A 16,465-nucleotide genomic window follows, 5' to 3' on the forward strand; every position below is an offset into this window, starting at 1 on the left:
TGCTGAGAAGTCCACCTCGACTGCAGGAGCACTGAAAGCAGCTTAGCTTTTGTTAAACATCTGTGCGAGAGAAGCATCACTATGCACCAAGCATAAAGTGCACGGGGACTTCAGTTCCAACAACCCTGCTTTACGCCAGTGAAACTTGGACAACTCATTAACGCCACATTAAGAAGCTGAATTACTTCTCGGCTAAACTCCCCGAGATAACGACTCAAGATCAAGTGGCAAAACAAATTTTTTAAAAACAGGAAATGCTCAGCGAATCAGACAGTATCTGCGGAAAGCGCAGCAGAGTTAATTGCTGGAATTTTACCGGGACGGGCGTGGCTCGCAGAACGGAATTCTCCGTTGGCCTCGGGCAGGATTTTACAAGCCTCGCCCGAGCGAGGTGGTAAAATACTGGCCAATATTTCAGTTCCAAACAATTTTTCTACAGCTCTCAATCATCGGGACTCGAAAAATGAACTCTGTTTCTCTCTCCTCAGATGCTGCCAGTCCTAATTAGTTTTTCTAGCGTTTTCAGTTTTTATTTCAGATTTCCAGCATCTGCAGTATTTTGCTTTTATTTTAACGCTTTAGGTCATTGACCTCACACGCGAACATCAATCGGAAACATTAACCCTTCTTTCTCTGCCGAACCTTTTGGATCTTCCCGACATTTTCTATTTTTGTTGGGATGTGTTGGTTACAGAACATGTCTGTTAATTAAAGGTTTCTGCGTAGTCTTCTGTATGTTAACAGCAAGTCTTTATTAACTATTTGTAACGATATACAACTATACAGTAGAGGGTACAGGCATGAAACTATCTCCATCTCTAGGTCTTAACATGTCTCTGGCGAACACCACACTGATCTAGGTCATGTGCATTCTTACATCACTGAGCGGGCAGTACTGTACACGGTCTACTATTAACCCTGTATGTATCACACCCTTGTGGCATGGTGGCACAATGGTTAGCACTGCTGCCTCACAGTGCTGGGAACCTGGGTTCAATTCTGGCCTCGGATGACTGTCTGTGTGGTGTTTGTTCTATGTTGGCACGAGTTTCCTCCGGGTGCTCCAGTTTTCTCCCACAGTCCAAAGATGTGCAAGTTATGTGGATTGGCCATGCTAAAATTTCCCCTTAGTGTCCAAAAAATGAGTAGGATCGGAGGATTAGCAGGGTAAATAGATGAGGTTACGGGGATAGGACCTGGGTGGGATTGTTGTCGGTATAAACTCGATGGGTTAAAAGGCCTCCTTTCACACTGTAGGGATTCCAAGACTATAGTTTTTATTCCAGATTTCCAACATCTGCAATATTTTGCTTTGGCAAGATAAGACTCGGGTTCTTAAGGAAGCAAGTACCAAGCAAAGATGCTCTGATCAATAAGGCACAGGGGTCGATTCATGTGATGCAATGTCTGATAAATGAATGCCAAAGATGACCTTCAATGGTGTGTTGACAACGGGGAAGCAGTCTTATGAATGTCAGTAAAAGCAATAGAAATATTGATTAAAGCAGCTCTGAATCAGTACAAAATGGACAAAGTGGGAACAACATTCCTGAGATAAGAAAACACATTGAGAAACTTCCTGCTCCCAGGCCCATCACATTGCTGACGCTGAATGTCAACACCAGATTTTTCACCTCCGTAATCAAGATTCCCAACTTGGTGAACCCTGGATCCACTGTTCATGCTGTGGAACTTCATTCCGAGAAAAAAATGAGGTGGACATTCCAGCTGTTTTCTTCAGTAATGAAGGATGAATAATGACAATGTCAGCTGGAGCAACGTTGCTCAGTCTTCATCCAAGTTTGTTAACCTAAAGCAGAGGAAATGCTCCTCTAAGCATCGTTAATTGGATTGAAAACAAAATTGGCATTGAAGAATAATGGGGCTGCTTAGATGCAGAATAGTGGATGTCTGGTGCAACTGTATGGAGAGTACAGATTGCATGGAGATAGCTGGCAGTGACTGCATAAAGAATAATAGATACCTGAGGGTAATTATATGGAAAATATTGGGTACTGGGGGGGGGGGGGGGCATTACATCGAGAACTAAGGTGTAATTAAATGATAGTCTTCTAATTGAGCTCTTCACGTAATGTAAAAGCCATAGAACAAATGTTTATCATCATCATTGGAACTAAAGCCGAGATTAAAGCCTTCGAATCACTGATTGTGTTTTATTATTTGTTGTGTACAATGTTTAGTATTTGATTGATTATTGTTGTAACATGTAACCGACAATGCAGATCTCTTTGGTAAATGTATTTAATATGTTTGGTACATGGTGATAATCACATAGAAAGATTAATATTCATTATTTTATTAAAGCGCATCTGCTGGTGATTACAAGAAATTCTTTTTCAGTACATCTTGTAATAAAGTTGAAAAACACACAGGACAGGACTTTCCAGCCACACTGGCCCCAAGACTGGAAAATCCTGCCCGAGGTTGCACAGTTCGCCCCCTGCCCGCTATGATTCCCATAGCGGGTGGGACGGGAAAGTTCTGCCCATAATATATTTCTAAACTACAAACTCGTAACATCCAGGACTTGGTTCTGAGAGACCACAAAGGAGCATTTTTGTCCCCACAATGTGCAGAAAAACAAACAAAAGTTCAGGTTCGGAAGATAAAGGCAGGAAATCTCCGACCTCACCCATGGCTGGGATTCTCCAGTCCTGCTGCAATGAATGGAGTTTTGGTTGAGCGTCAAATTCTCCATTCTCGATGTCAGTGGTGGCGGGGTGGAGGAGACCAGAGAATTCGGGTCAAGGTGCATGGGAGCGCCAACTCACAGCCACGTTGCTAAACCAAATGTAACTTTGGTGCAGTGGTCTCCGATAAATGTAGGCTGGAATTCTCTGGCTGTTTATGCTCCACCACTGCTGCCTGCAAGGACGGAGAATTTGACGCTTAGCCAAATCTTCATTCACTGCAGCGGGAACAGAGAATCCCAGCTGCGGGCAAGGTCGGAAAATCTGGCCCATAATCGGAGTAAGAAATTAGCTTGGGATAAGTAGCCTGTATGGCAGTGTTGTGTTTGGATCTGGAATTCCCTCTAACTGGGAGTGACTGAGAAGTGGTCTGCAGCCAACAAAAATATCATCAACTGGAACAGAAGCTGTGTTGGTTTCATGTTCAAACTCATTTGGCTGACAAGACTTTGTTCTCCTGTCAAACATTAAATCAATAAAATAAACCACTTGGGACATTTCAAAATATTGCTGCTGACAGCCATTGCGGACAGCAATGCTAAAAAGTCCAAATGGTTTACAATGAGTATTTAGCGCTTGTCAATGAGGAATTTCTGACTTATTAAGATGGTATTTTCAGGAATATCGAGTCAGAGTTCCTGTTTACAGCTTAACCATTGTTAAGGCCCTCAAACAGTTAACCCACTTTTCTAATGCAGCAATTGTTTTTTCAGCTTTGCCAATGAGGCTGATTGCTTGCAGCGGGCATTTGGGCTCACCGGTGTACAGGGTTTTTCTGACCATTTTGATACATGTCTGGGAAGGCAGGCACAGCTGCCAACTGTATACGGTCCGATACACGGCGCCTGCAAGCAAGCCCTGCCAGCAGGGATTATAGAGCTGGAAAGTTATCCACCAACACACAGGGGGAAAGCCAAATGGAGAACAGCCCTTAAGGTCGAGCAATCTTGCACACCACCCACTGCTAGTGATGCTCGCTCCTGGGAAGAGGCAAAAAAAAAGGAACAAACATAAAGCTGTGAGCAAACTTCAGGAATTTTCTCCTCGACTCCGGAAAGCAGACAAAATTCCACTAATCGGAGTTATCCATGATGCAGCACTGGATGTCCTAAACAAACACCCCCCCCCCTCTCCCCCCCACCAAAGTACATATCAATGTCCTTGGGAACCTGTCAAGTCTTCACTGATTGGGAACCCAAGTTAATCGCTAATAGATTCAGAAATGTAACAAGTTATTCTTTTGCTACAAGGGTCAACTACATAGGGTTAGAACGTGAGAAAGCATCCAGCATAGTCTCATTAAACTAAGTGGTTCCCAAGGTGGATTTCAGGCATCTTTTGGATGTTTATGTATGAAGACTGCTAAAGTGAAAGGTACATCAGTTAACTAAAACAACAAAAAGCTGAAGTTTTTTCAAAGGGTGTAGTCACCTCAGAGGAGTTCTCAGGCAGTCGCTTAATGTAAAACCTGCTCCCATTAAAATAATAAGGTGGTATACTTCACCTCGGTTAAGTTAGGAAGAGCATAAGAAAACCAAAGTCAGCTGTGGTGCCTGCTCTTGAAATCTATTGAAGAGTCCGTTGGAAAGTGTGCACAGGAGAGTCATAGAGGTCTGCAACACAAAAGGGGCCCTTTGGCCCATCAAGCCTATGCCAGTCAAAGACAAACCACCCAACTATTCTAACCCCATTTTCCAGCACTTGGTCCATAGCCTTGTATGCCTTGGCAGGATGATACTCAGCTGTGATGATCTCCCACGATTGAGAAAGTTGGTACAGTCCTGCCTCACATACGCTGAAAGAAAGGCCAATGTTTGGGGTTAAACTATTACAATAGGCAACATGTTCAGGAGAGAAGGGGAGAAGATGAATTCATGAGGTGCTGCTGTTCTGTTCCAGAACCAGCCCTGGACGAGAGGTAAAGTCCAAATCGACAACTGGAGACCCTCAGTCAATGCGCAGAGACTGAGGAACAGCGTGTCCCAGCCTTATTGAATGGGTATTACAGTCTTTTCAGACAAACTGTTCAAATACAGTGATAGGGACTTGTTGATAGGGTGTAGTGAATCCTCAGAGGCACTTGTCAGAAGTAGGTAGCTAGTGTAGATTTAAGACTGTTTACTTAGAGAATTAAGGCTATTCACTGAAGTGTCCTGTGAAGAGATTGATCGAGTTTAATCAAAGTACAACAGTAGAGTCCAATAAATATTGTTTTTCCTTGATAAGGTGTTCAATAAAGTTGTGTTGGACCTTCACCTGACTCTTGTCCCCTTTGTTTATCTTGCCGTGTAATGCACCCGAGTTAAAAAGGGATACTGCAAACTGGTCAGGATTGGTTAGGATACATTTACCCACCTTTCACTTTACAACACAGGGTAGTCTGGCAAAAGGAATCCCTGGGGTAGGAAAGGCTGCGGCTTTCATTCTGGGGTCCCACGAAGCATCACTGCTCTGCCTGCAAATGCACAAAGGAAGGGCAAATGCTGAACTATTTGCGCTTCCTCATTTCCCTGGAAGATCCCAACTCTCTTCAACTGGACAGGAAGCTTACTCATTCAGGTTGAGTTAAGATCTTAACTGGGGCCAAGCCACATCACCAACCACATGCTTAATGGATACTGCCAGCACTGGGAGGGGTGGCTTAGCTGCCGGAAGGAGCCAGAGGGAAGAAAAGCTGACCAGTGGGCGTCGTTGGCTGGCTAGCATTTATTGCCCATCCCTAGTTGCCCTTGTTCAGAGGGCAGTTGAGAGTCAACCATATTGCTGTGGATTTGGAGTCACATGTAGGCCAGACCAGATAAGGACAGCAGATTTCCTTCTCTAAAGGATGTTAGTGAACCAGATGGGTATTTTCCAACAATCAACAATGGTTTCATGGTCATCGGTAGATTCTTAATTCCAGATTTTTAAAATTGAATTCAAATTCCACCATCTGCCGTGGTGGGATTTGGACCCGGATCCACAGAACATTAGCTGAGTTTCTGGATTAATAGTCCAGTAATAATACCACTAGGCCATCACCTCCCACCTTTGCGTGGCTTTCCTATGGGTAATTAACTACCCACTCCGGAGCTTTGTAGGAAGGCTAAAGTTAAAGTTGCTCTCAAATAGCACAACCTGAGGCATAAACACTCGATTCCCTGCCCCCAATCACTTGTCTATTTACTGCTTGTTTCAGGAAATGCAGGAGAGCCAGTGAAACATGCTGATAGCGAAAGGAATTTTAATACCCGAGATACATCAATGGGTAATTACTTCATAATATTTACCTCAGCAAAATAAGAGTAGAACAAAAGCCCAATTCTGATCTTTTGTTTCCAAGCAGTGAAAAAAAAACAATGTCAGGATGGCATGGTGGCACAGTGGTTAGCACTGCTGCCTCACAACACCAAGGACCCGGGTTCGATTCCGGCCTCAGTTCACTGTCTGTGTGGAGTCTGCACATTCTCCCCGTATCTGTGTGGGTTTCCTCCAGGTGCTCTGGTTTCCTCCCACAGTCCAAAAATGTGCGGGTTAGGTTGACTGGCCACACTAAATTGACACGAGAGTCAAGCGATTAACAGGGTAAATGAATGGGGTTGCGGGAGTAGGGCCTGGGTGGGATTGTGGTCGGTGCAGACTCGATGGCCCGAATGGCCTCCTTCTGCACTGTGGGGATTCTATGATTCTCGGAGAATAGAGAATCTTTGCTATATCCAGATAATACTGTTATTGATAAACAATCATTCCCCTCAATGACGTTTTGGTCTGTCTAAGATAAGGTGTCATGTACACACAACACTAGTCTCTAGTTGAGGGCAAGGGATTTGTGTTGGCAAGTAGCACCATCAGATAAGTTTAAATCCTGGCAGGTCCTCCTCCGACTGGTCACTAATAACAATAATTTACCATGAGATAATCATATGCAAAGTTACCTAGGCCAGCTGAAAGACTTATGAGCTCCCTGAGGTAGCTGCTTTGCTATCATTACCATTTCAAAGTCGGCATTTCCAATGTAATAGGTTTTTATGGTGTTCTGTGCTCTACATGACAAGAACGTACATGACTTATTCAATACCATCCTAAGCAAATTGAACAAGGATCCCCATCTTTCTGTATTTTTATTTGATTTTTGTAAACGCATCCTCATCAGCACATCCTCACAAATATGCTCCTTAAACAATATGCATGGACAAGGAAGCTGTGGCCCCTTGAGTTATTGCCTATTTTCTTCACAGCAATGTCTGGTGATGGTAGGATGGGAATTTATATTGTTCCTAAAATGATCAAGATGTCATCACAAGGTTAAATTAAGAATTACTGGAAGAAGGGTACTTTTTAAAGTATGCTTTGTCACAAATAAGTGACATCATATGTATTTATTCTTTCCTTATTGCAAAAAAAAGTATTTCAGTCTATGAATGGGGTGGCACGGTGGCACAGTGGTTAGCACAGCTACCTTACAGCACTAGAAAACCAGGTTCAATTCTTGGCTTGGGTCACTGCCTGTGCGGAGTCTGCACATTCTCCCCGTGTCTGCATGGGTTTCCCCCGGAAGCTCCGGTTTCCTCCACAGTCCAAAAGACATGCTTGTTAGGTGCATTGGCCATGCTAAATTCTCCCTCAGTGTACCCAAACAGGTGCTGGAGTGTGGCGACCAGGGGATTTTCACAGTAACTTTGTTAGAATCATAGAATCATAAAAGCGCAGAAGAGGCCCTTCAGCTCAAGTCCGCACCGATGCATTAGAAACACCTGAACTCCCACCTAATGCCATCTGCCAGCACTTGTCCTGAAAGCTATGATGTGCCAAGTGCTCATCCAGATACTTTTTAAAGGGTGTGAGGCATCCCGCCTCCACCACCCTCCCAGGCAGCGCATTCCAGACTGTAACCATCCTCAGGGTAAAAAGGTTTTTCCTCATATCCCCCCTAAACCTCCTGCCCCTCACCTTGAACCGATGTCCCCTCGTGACTGACCTTCCAACTAAGGAGAACAGCTGCTCCTTATCCACTCTGTTCTCTCATAAATCTTGGACACCTCGATCATGTCGCCCCTTAGTCTTCTTTGCTCCAACGAAAACAACCCAACCCTACGCAACCTCTCTTCATAATCTAAATGTTCTACCCCAGGCTGCATCCTGGTGAATCTCCTCTGCAGTTGCATTGTTAATGTAAGCCTACTTGTGACACGAACAAATAAAGTTTAAAAAAGTGTTGAGAAATTATCAGAATGAACATTGCAAAATATCTGCTGATTTATTAACAGTGTAAATTTACCTGAGAGTGGTTATACATTCGAGTGGCTTCAAGCCTACCTATTCCCAGTTCTTTTGTCTTTCATATTTTAAATCACTCTGATGGGTAAGGCCCAATCTGTCATTTCTCTGAGAATGTATATCTTTGGAGATCTAGATAGACGTTTGAAAGCAAGCCAAGGAAACAAACAGTGAACCCCATCAAGTAATTGCTTTTAGCTACTAGGCTTACGTTATCTCTTCACAAGGTCTCAGAGTATCACATCAAAGCTTATGTTAAACTTAAAGCATCAAGCATGTTTCAGAGAATTGTGACAGCGCAGAACGAGATACCTTCAGCCCGTCAGGCCTGTGTCAGCTCTCTGAAAAAGGAATTCGCCTCGTGCCATTCCCCCGCCTTCTCTCTGTAACCCCGCACATTATACCTTTCCAGATAACGATCCCATTCTTTCTCAAATGCCTCTGCCACACTTCCAGGTAGCACTTTCCAGATACTAACCACTTGCTGTGTGAAGAAGTTTTTCTTCAAGCCTGCATTGCTTCTTTTGCCAATAATCTTAAATCTGTGCTCAATGTTCCAGATCCTTCCACCATAGAATTCCTACAGTGCAGAAGCAGGCCATTTGGTCCATCAAGTCTGCGCTGACCACAATTCCACCCAGGTCCTACCCCCATGACCCCATGCATTTACCCTGCTAGTCCCCCTGATACTAAGGGGCAATTTATCATGGCCAATCCACCTAACCCGCACATCTTTGGACTGTGGGAGGAAACCGGAGCACCCAGAGGAAACCCACGCAGACACAGAGAGAATGTGCAGACTCCACACAGACAGTGACCCAAGCCAGGAATTGAACCCGAGTCCCCGACGCTGTGAGGCAACAGTGCTAACCACTGTGCTACCGTGCCACCCCAGTAGGAACAGTTTTCCCCGATCTCTCTGTCCTGATTCCATTCATTTCACAGAAGATGAATTTGTGTATAAGTAATTCATTGCTTACTTATGGCAGAGTAAGAAGTTTAACAACACCAGGCAAACTTCTTACTGTGTTTACCCCAGTCCAACGCCGGCATCGCCACATCATGACTACTTATGGCAGCACAGTGGTTAACACTGCTGCCTCACAGTGCCAGAGACCCAGGTTCAATTCTGGCCTCGGGTGACTGTGGAGTTTGCATATTCTCCCCGTGTCTGCATGGGTTTCCTCTGGGTGCTCCGGTTTCCTCCCAAAGTCCAAAGATGTGCAAGATTGGCTATACTAAATTGTCCCTTAGGATCTAAAGATGTGCATGTTAGGTGAATTAGCCATGGTAAATGCGCAGAGTTATGAGGATAGGGCAGGGGTGGGCTTAGGTAAGATGCTTTTGTGGAGAGTTGGTGCAGATTTGATGGGCCGAATGGCCTTCTTTTGTACTCACATTGTCTGTACCTTTAAGACTTGATTACCTGTAAAGACTCGCATTCCAACCATTATTTTGTAAATTGAGTTTTTGTGTCTTTATATGCCCTGTTTGGGAACAGAACTCCCACTTACCTGATGAAGGAGCAGTGCTCTGAAAGCGTGTGGCTTGAGTTACCAAATAAACCTGTTGGATTTTAACCTGGTGTTGTGAGACTTCTTACCTTCTTCTGCACTGCAGGGATTCTATGATAACTAGCTGAGATTCTAGCCCAAGCTGTCCCAGTACAGCTACAACACTGGCATCTACCTGGCAATGAGAAAATTTCCCAGTTGCATCCTGTATGCAAAAAAACAGGACAAATCCAACCAGCCAATTACCACACATCAGTCTACTTTCACTCATTAGCAAAGTCATGCAAGAGGTCATCGACTGTTCTATCAAGTGGCACTTGCTTAGCAATAACCTGCTCACTGACTCACATTTTGGATTTGCCAGGGTCTCAGTTCCTGATCTCATTACAGCCTTGGTTCAAACATGAACAAAAGAGCTAAAATAAGAAGTGAGGTGAGGATGACTGTCCTTGACATCAAGGCTGCATTTGATCGATGATGGCATCAAGGAGCCTGAGCAAAACTGAAGTTTATGGGAATCAGGGGGAGAACTCTCTGCTGATTGGAGTCATTACTGGCACAAAGGAAGATGGTTGTGATTATTAGAGGTCAATCATCTCAGTCCCAGGACATCACTGCAGGAGCTCCTTAGGGTAGTCTGGATAATGTCCTCGGCTCAACCATCTTCAGTTGCTTCATCAATGACCTTCCCTCCATCAAGTGGTCAAGAACAATTCATGTTCAATGTTCAGCACTGTTCGCGACTCCTCAGATACTGAAGGAATCTGCATCCATGTGCAGCAAGACCTGGGCAATATTCAAGCTTGGGCTGATGAGTGGCAAGTAACAGTTGCGTCACATAAGTGCCAGTCAATGACCATCCCCAACAAGAGAGAATCCAACCATGTCCCCTTAACATTCAGTGACATTGCCACTGGCTGATTCCTCTCGTACCAAAATCCTGTGGAGGGTACCATTGACCAGAAACTGAACCGGACCAGTCATATAAAAACTGTGCTACAAGTGCAGGTCAGAGGCTGAGAATTAACTGGAGGATAACTCATCTCCCAATTCCCAAAAGCCTGATCACCATCTATCTACAAGGCACAAATCAGCTGTGATGAAATACTCTCCACTTGTCTGAATGAGTGTGCAGCCAACAAAACTTAAGAAACTCGACATCAGCCAAGGCAAAGCAGCCCGCTTGATTGGCACCCCGCCCACCACCTCAAACATTCACTCCATCCACCAGCAGCACAGACACCAGTGTGTGTCATCTACAAGACGCACTGCAGCAACTCACCAAGGCTCCTTTGACAGCACCTTCCAAACCCGTGACCTCTATCACCTGGAAGGACAGGGACAGAGGATGCATGAGAACATCATCACCCAAGTTCTCCTCCAAGCCACTCCCTATCCTTACTTGGAACTATATCACCCCCATTCCCTCACTGTTGCTGGATCAAAATCCTGGAACTCAGGATTCCCAACAACAATGTGGGTATACCAACACCACGTGGGCTGCAGTGGTTCCAGAAGGCGGCTCACCATCACCTTCTGAAGGGCAATTAGGGATGGGCAATAAATGCTGGCGTCGCCAGCGAAACCCACATCCCTTGAATGAATGAATAAAAGAAAAAAAATCAGCCTTGATCATTTTTGAAGTTCACACCTTTTTGGGGTTGAGTGTCTATCCCAAAGATCAAACTATTAATATCACTGGCCGGTTCAAAAGACAAATAAGTTTGTAACTTTTATAGCCATTTTGTAACACTTCATTTCATCTTGACAGTGAAGAATTTCTGAAGCAAATTGCTTTACAGCACCTGGTCCTATTTAGCTGGCTTCTTGGTTGATGTAATTGGAGCCTTGCTCTGGTTACAGTCATTAACTCTTACCATTATTTAACTCTATGAGGAACCATCATATTAGGAAACCACAGACAAAGACTTTCTCTGTGCATCATGTGTAATAAGCTTGTGATTTTGTTTCACATGAAGCAGAGGGGAAATCTGATCTGCACCTTAATCGGCCTCAGTCCCAGCACTCAATCTGAGAGAGTTACTGGGAGTAATTTTGACTGTGGGCAATAGCAGAGAAAGCACGATGTCACTTGACCACCCAGTAGACACGTCTCCCAGTTCTGGTTCCCATTGGAGCTCAGGCCCAAATTAAAATTATAGTCAGGGCCCAATGGCATTTTCAAACCCCTGTTGACTTTGGTAGGTGTCCATCCAGAAGCCTGATTGGTAATCACCATCGATGGCTTTCTGGCAGTGACGCAACCTGTACGTTTTCATTACCGACAAGGAGTGAAGGGTTAAAATTGCCCTCATTAAATTACTGGTGCAGCGGGCAACATTAAAAAGTGAAACTTAAAGGAAGCAATAAAGTGGGATATTTAATAGTTTTTATGAGGGAGGTCGCATATTGCTTACACACCCCCTGTAGAAAAGTTGGTCTTTTTTTATTTGTTCATGGGACATGGGCGTCACTAGCTGGCCAGCATTTATTGCCCATTCCAAGTTGCCTTTGGAGGTCAGTTGAGAGTCAACCACATTGCTGGGGATCTGGAGTCACATGTAGGCCAGGCAAGGACGGCAGATTTCCTTCCCTAAAGGACATTAGTGAACCAGGTGAGCTTTTCCGACAATCGTTTCATGGTCATCGGTAGGTTTTTAATTCCAGATATTTTTTATTGAATTTAAATTCCACCATCTACCGTGACAGGATTTGAACCGGGTTATTACCGGATTATTAGCTGAGTTTCTGGATTAATAGTCTAGCGACAATATCACTAGGCCATCGCTTCTTGAGGCTGCTGACTTTACACAGACTGACCCACAGCGATAATACACTGGGGGGCACCCTTTATAAGGTGAGAATGGGATCTCTGCTCCTCAGGAAAAGTCTTGCCCTCAAGAGTTTCTGCGCAACTGAAAAGTCCCACCAGCACCTAAACGTGTGAGTGGCTGCTGCTGGCACTGCAAGGGAGATGCTGGACTTAAAGACAAGTCTTTGGTTAAGGACAGATCAGGAAGCCTGAGGTGGGATGTGGAGGGGGATGGGGGGGTAACACAATGGGTGGGTTACGATCTTTAGCAGGTTGCCCCCATAGGACACAGGGGATTTCCCCAAAGGAGGTACGTCCCCTTCAATCCCACATAGCCTGAGTTGTAAAAGCATTAGGCCAGCTTCCCTTGATTTGCCTTCCCGAGCCTTTAATTGGCTAGTTAAGGACCTGAATAGGCTTAAAGGTGGGCGGGCTGCCTGACACCTTATCCGCTTATGGAGAACAGCTTGGGGGTGGGAAGCTGATGGGCTAGCCCCCAGTCTTAATTTACTCTCCCCCACTCCCCCCCTCCGCCCTCTCCACCACCATCCCCCCCCCCTCACCACCATCCCGCCACCTCCCCCCCCCCCCTCCCCACCATCCCGCCACCTCCCCCCCCCCCCCCCCTCCCCCCCCCACCCCCGACATCCCAAAATCTTTTTTGGATGGGGACAGACAGGTGATTTGAAAAAAAATACATGCTTATAATAGCATACAGAGGCCTGTGTTTGGAACATGGGAAAGGTCAGAATGAAGAGGTTACGGGGCTGTACCTCACACATTTACAGGCCGAAGTTGTCATTTTCCATCAATGGTCTTCAGAATTAACAGCAACAATAGTAAAAGCTGCATGAATTTGTCCCAATTAATTTTGGGCTGTTAGTTGTCAGACAGGATGTGTTTTCAGATTACTCATTAGTACAGAAATCACCCATCCTTCTGACTATCATCAATTATTAATTTGCCATCCCTGCTTAACCTCACACAGTGACACAGGGAGGGGGCTCATAATTGAATGTATCTATCACGCAAGATTTCTCTGGAAATTGTCTCTACTGTTGTAAAAATATATTTTTAACCCTTACTACAAAGACTAGCACAGCATCGTTTCAGTAATCTCTCCCCACAGTGGTTAGCACTGCTGCCTCACAGCGCCAGGGACCCGAGTTCGATTCCCGGCTTGGGTCACTGTCTGTGTGGAGTCTGCACATTCTCCCCATGCCTGCATGGGTTTCCTCTGGGTGCTCCAATTTCCTCCTACAGTCCGAAAGATGTCCTGGTTAGGTGCATTGACCATGCTAAATTCTCCCTCAGTGTACCCGAACAGGCGCCAGAGCGTGGTCTCAAGGAGATTTTCAAAGTAACTTCATTGTAGTGTTAATGTAAACCTACTTGTGACATCAATAAATAAACTTTAAACTTTGGCTCTTCCCTGGTTTATTGATCATTCCTAAGACTAATAGTACAGTTAAGCGATCTCATCCCAGATACAAGTGGGAGGTCTGTAGAATGGTTCTGAAGACACTTCCTTTCGCCATTCTCAGGGTTCCCGTTCCAGTAACACTTGCTTCAATTCCATCAGTCACAGGGTTCCCATTCCGATAACACTTTCTTCGACTTCACTACTCTGAGTTCCCATTCCTGACTTTTATCCATTGACTCCTGCTAGAAATGTGTTCACCGAACGTCAGATGAGAAAGACAGGGCCAAGCTGTGATTGCACTTCCCTCCTCCTCAGCTGATGAACTTCCTTACACATCGTCAAAGCTCATAGAGTCATAGAGGTTTACAGCATGGAAATAGCCCTTCGGCCCAACTTGTCCATGCCGCCCTTGTTTTTTTAAACCCCTAAGCTAGTCCCAGTTGCCCGCATTTGGCCATATCTCTCTATATCCATCTTACCCATGTAACTGTTTAAATGCTTTTTAAAAGACAAAATTGTACCCGCCTCTCCTACTACCTCTGGCAGCTTGTTCCAGACACTCACCACCCTCTGTGTAAAAATATTGCTCCTCTGGACACTTTTGTATCTCTCCCCTCTCACCTTAAACCTATGCCCTCTAGTTTTAGACTCCCCTACCTTTTGGAAAAGATATTGACTATCTAGCTAATCTATGCCCCTATCTATGGTGATCTACCACACATAGATACTGTGCAGAGGGACCTGGGGGTCCTTGTGCATGAATCACAAAAACTCAGTTTGCAGGTGCAGCAGGTAATCAAGAAGGCAAATGGAATGCTGGCCTTTATCGCGAGAGGGATGGAGGATAAAAGCAGGGAGGTCATGCTGCAACTGTACAGGGTACTGGTGAGGCCACACCTAGAGTACTGTGTACAATTTTGGTCCCCTTATTTAAGAAAGGATATATGAGCTTTGGAGGGGGTACAGAGAAGGTTCACCAGGTTGATTCCAGAGATGAGGGGGTTAGCTTATGAGGAGAGATTGAGTAGACTGGGCCTGTACTCATTGGAGTTTAGAAGGTTGAGGGGAGATCTTATAGAGACATATAAGATAATGAAGGGGCTAGATAGGGTAGAAGCAGCGAGGTTATTTCCACTTACAATGGAAACAAGAACTCGGGGACATAGCCTCAAAATACGGGAGAGTCAATTTAGAGCAGAGTTGAGGAGGAACTTCTTCTCCCAGAGGGTAGTGAATCTTTGGAATTCTCTGCCCAATGAAGCAGTAGAGGCTACTTTGTTAAATGTGTTTAAGTCACAGATAGATAGATTTTTAACCATTAAGGGAATTAAAGGTTATGGGGAGCGGGCGGGTAAGTGGAACTGAACCCACTATCAGATCAGCCATGATCTTATTGAATGGCGGAGCAGGCTAGAGGGGCTAGATGGCCTACTCCTGCTCCTATTTCTTATGTTCTTATGTTCTTCTAGGTCTGATCCAGTAAAGTGCTGGAGGGTGTGACTGAGATGAGGAGGGATAACTTCACTCAAAGGGTTGTGAATGTTCAGAATTCTCTACCCCAGAGGGTTGTGGATGCTCCATAGTTGAATACACTTGACGCTGGGATGGAGGGAATTTTGGTCTCTCAAGGATCAAGGGAAATGGAGTTGACGTCCAAATCAGCCACAATGACACTGAACGGTGGAGTAGGCTCAATAGGCCATATCATCTACTCCTGCACCTATTTCTTGTGTTCTTGGACAGCTCTTTCAAAGACACAATGGGCTGAATGGCCTTTTCTGTGCTTTAAGATTTCTATGCTAAATGCAAGTAGTTCTTCTTCCTTTTCATCCCACAGTGCCTTCTGCGATGAAGGAATTCCTCTATTCCTTGATGATTGATGCTTTTCCGTTCAAGCTACAGAATTCAATCAGTCTCTGTAGCACATCTGGAGTTGGGTACAATAGCTAACGTACTGCGTAGGTCACCATAGAATATCATCGAATCCCTACAGTGCAGAAGGAGGCCATTCAGCCCATCGAGCCTACACCGACAACAAACCCACCCAGGTCCTATACCCTGAAACCCATCTATTTACCCTGCTAATCCCCCTGATACTAATGATCAAGTTTAGCATACCATGCCGTAACATATGCTATGAAGGGAAACAGGATTGTACTGAAGATAGCACTCAATGTAAGATCTACGAAAGCAGGCACAAATGAAAAATGCCTTGTGAGAGCAAGTGGTCATTCATAAACTCTTCCAGAACATTTTATCTCAGAGCTTTGAGTCTCCATTAACTTTGACAAACAGAAACAGAGCCTGTAAGATCAATAAGCGTGTCCGGTGCAGTTTTCCATTTAAACATCCGATAAATAACTTTGGCTTCTATCATCTGAAGAAGTTAGATGCCAAATGAATGAATTACAAACGAACACCTTATCAGTGCGGAATGCCCGTGCCCAATGAAAGATTATTAAATGCCAGTCTGAGGTTTGACAGCTTTTAAAACTCAGAGGTAAAGCTTGAAGCTCAGTGAAAAAAAACTCTTGGATGCAGTGCCAAGTATCAGAGCCAGAGATAAAGCTGACCCTCTACTCCCCCTGAATTTCATACACAAATGCAATACACGTACATGACATATCTGTAGATTTAAACATCTTCCTGCATGCCACTAATATAGTGAAAATAGACCTAGTCAAGCTTAAAATAACCTTGACCATCATTACTCATTTGGACATTTTCCCGTTTGTCTCTCCTCCTGTCA

The 16,465-nt window shown here is 44.7% G+C and overlaps 1 protein-coding gene across 5 annotated transcripts in view; it reads right to left on the bottom strand.

The window, feature by feature from the left end:
* The window catches only part of lypd6 (LY6/PLAUR domain containing 6), a 223,063-nt gene that overhangs the window by 43,287 nt on the left and 163,311 nt on the right, over positions 1 to 16,465 (bottom strand). Inside the window, exon 2 of one of the 5 annotated variants that reach the window (XM_078227980.1) lies at positions 5,067 to 5,166. The exons of the other annotated variants lie outside the window; for them this stretch is intronic. The gene's annotated coding sequence lies outside the window, so the exon portion shown is untranslated. The remainder of the gene's footprint in view (positions 1 to 5,066; positions 5,167 to 16,465) is intronic. 5 annotated transcript variants of the gene reach the window in all.

Source organism: Mustelus asterias, chromosome 14 (assembly GCF_964213995.1).
Source record: "Mustelus asterias chromosome 14, sMusAst1.hap1.1, whole genome shotgun sequence".
Taxonomy (NCBI): domain Eukaryota; kingdom Metazoa; phylum Chordata; class Chondrichthyes; order Carcharhiniformes; family Triakidae; genus Mustelus; species Mustelus asterias.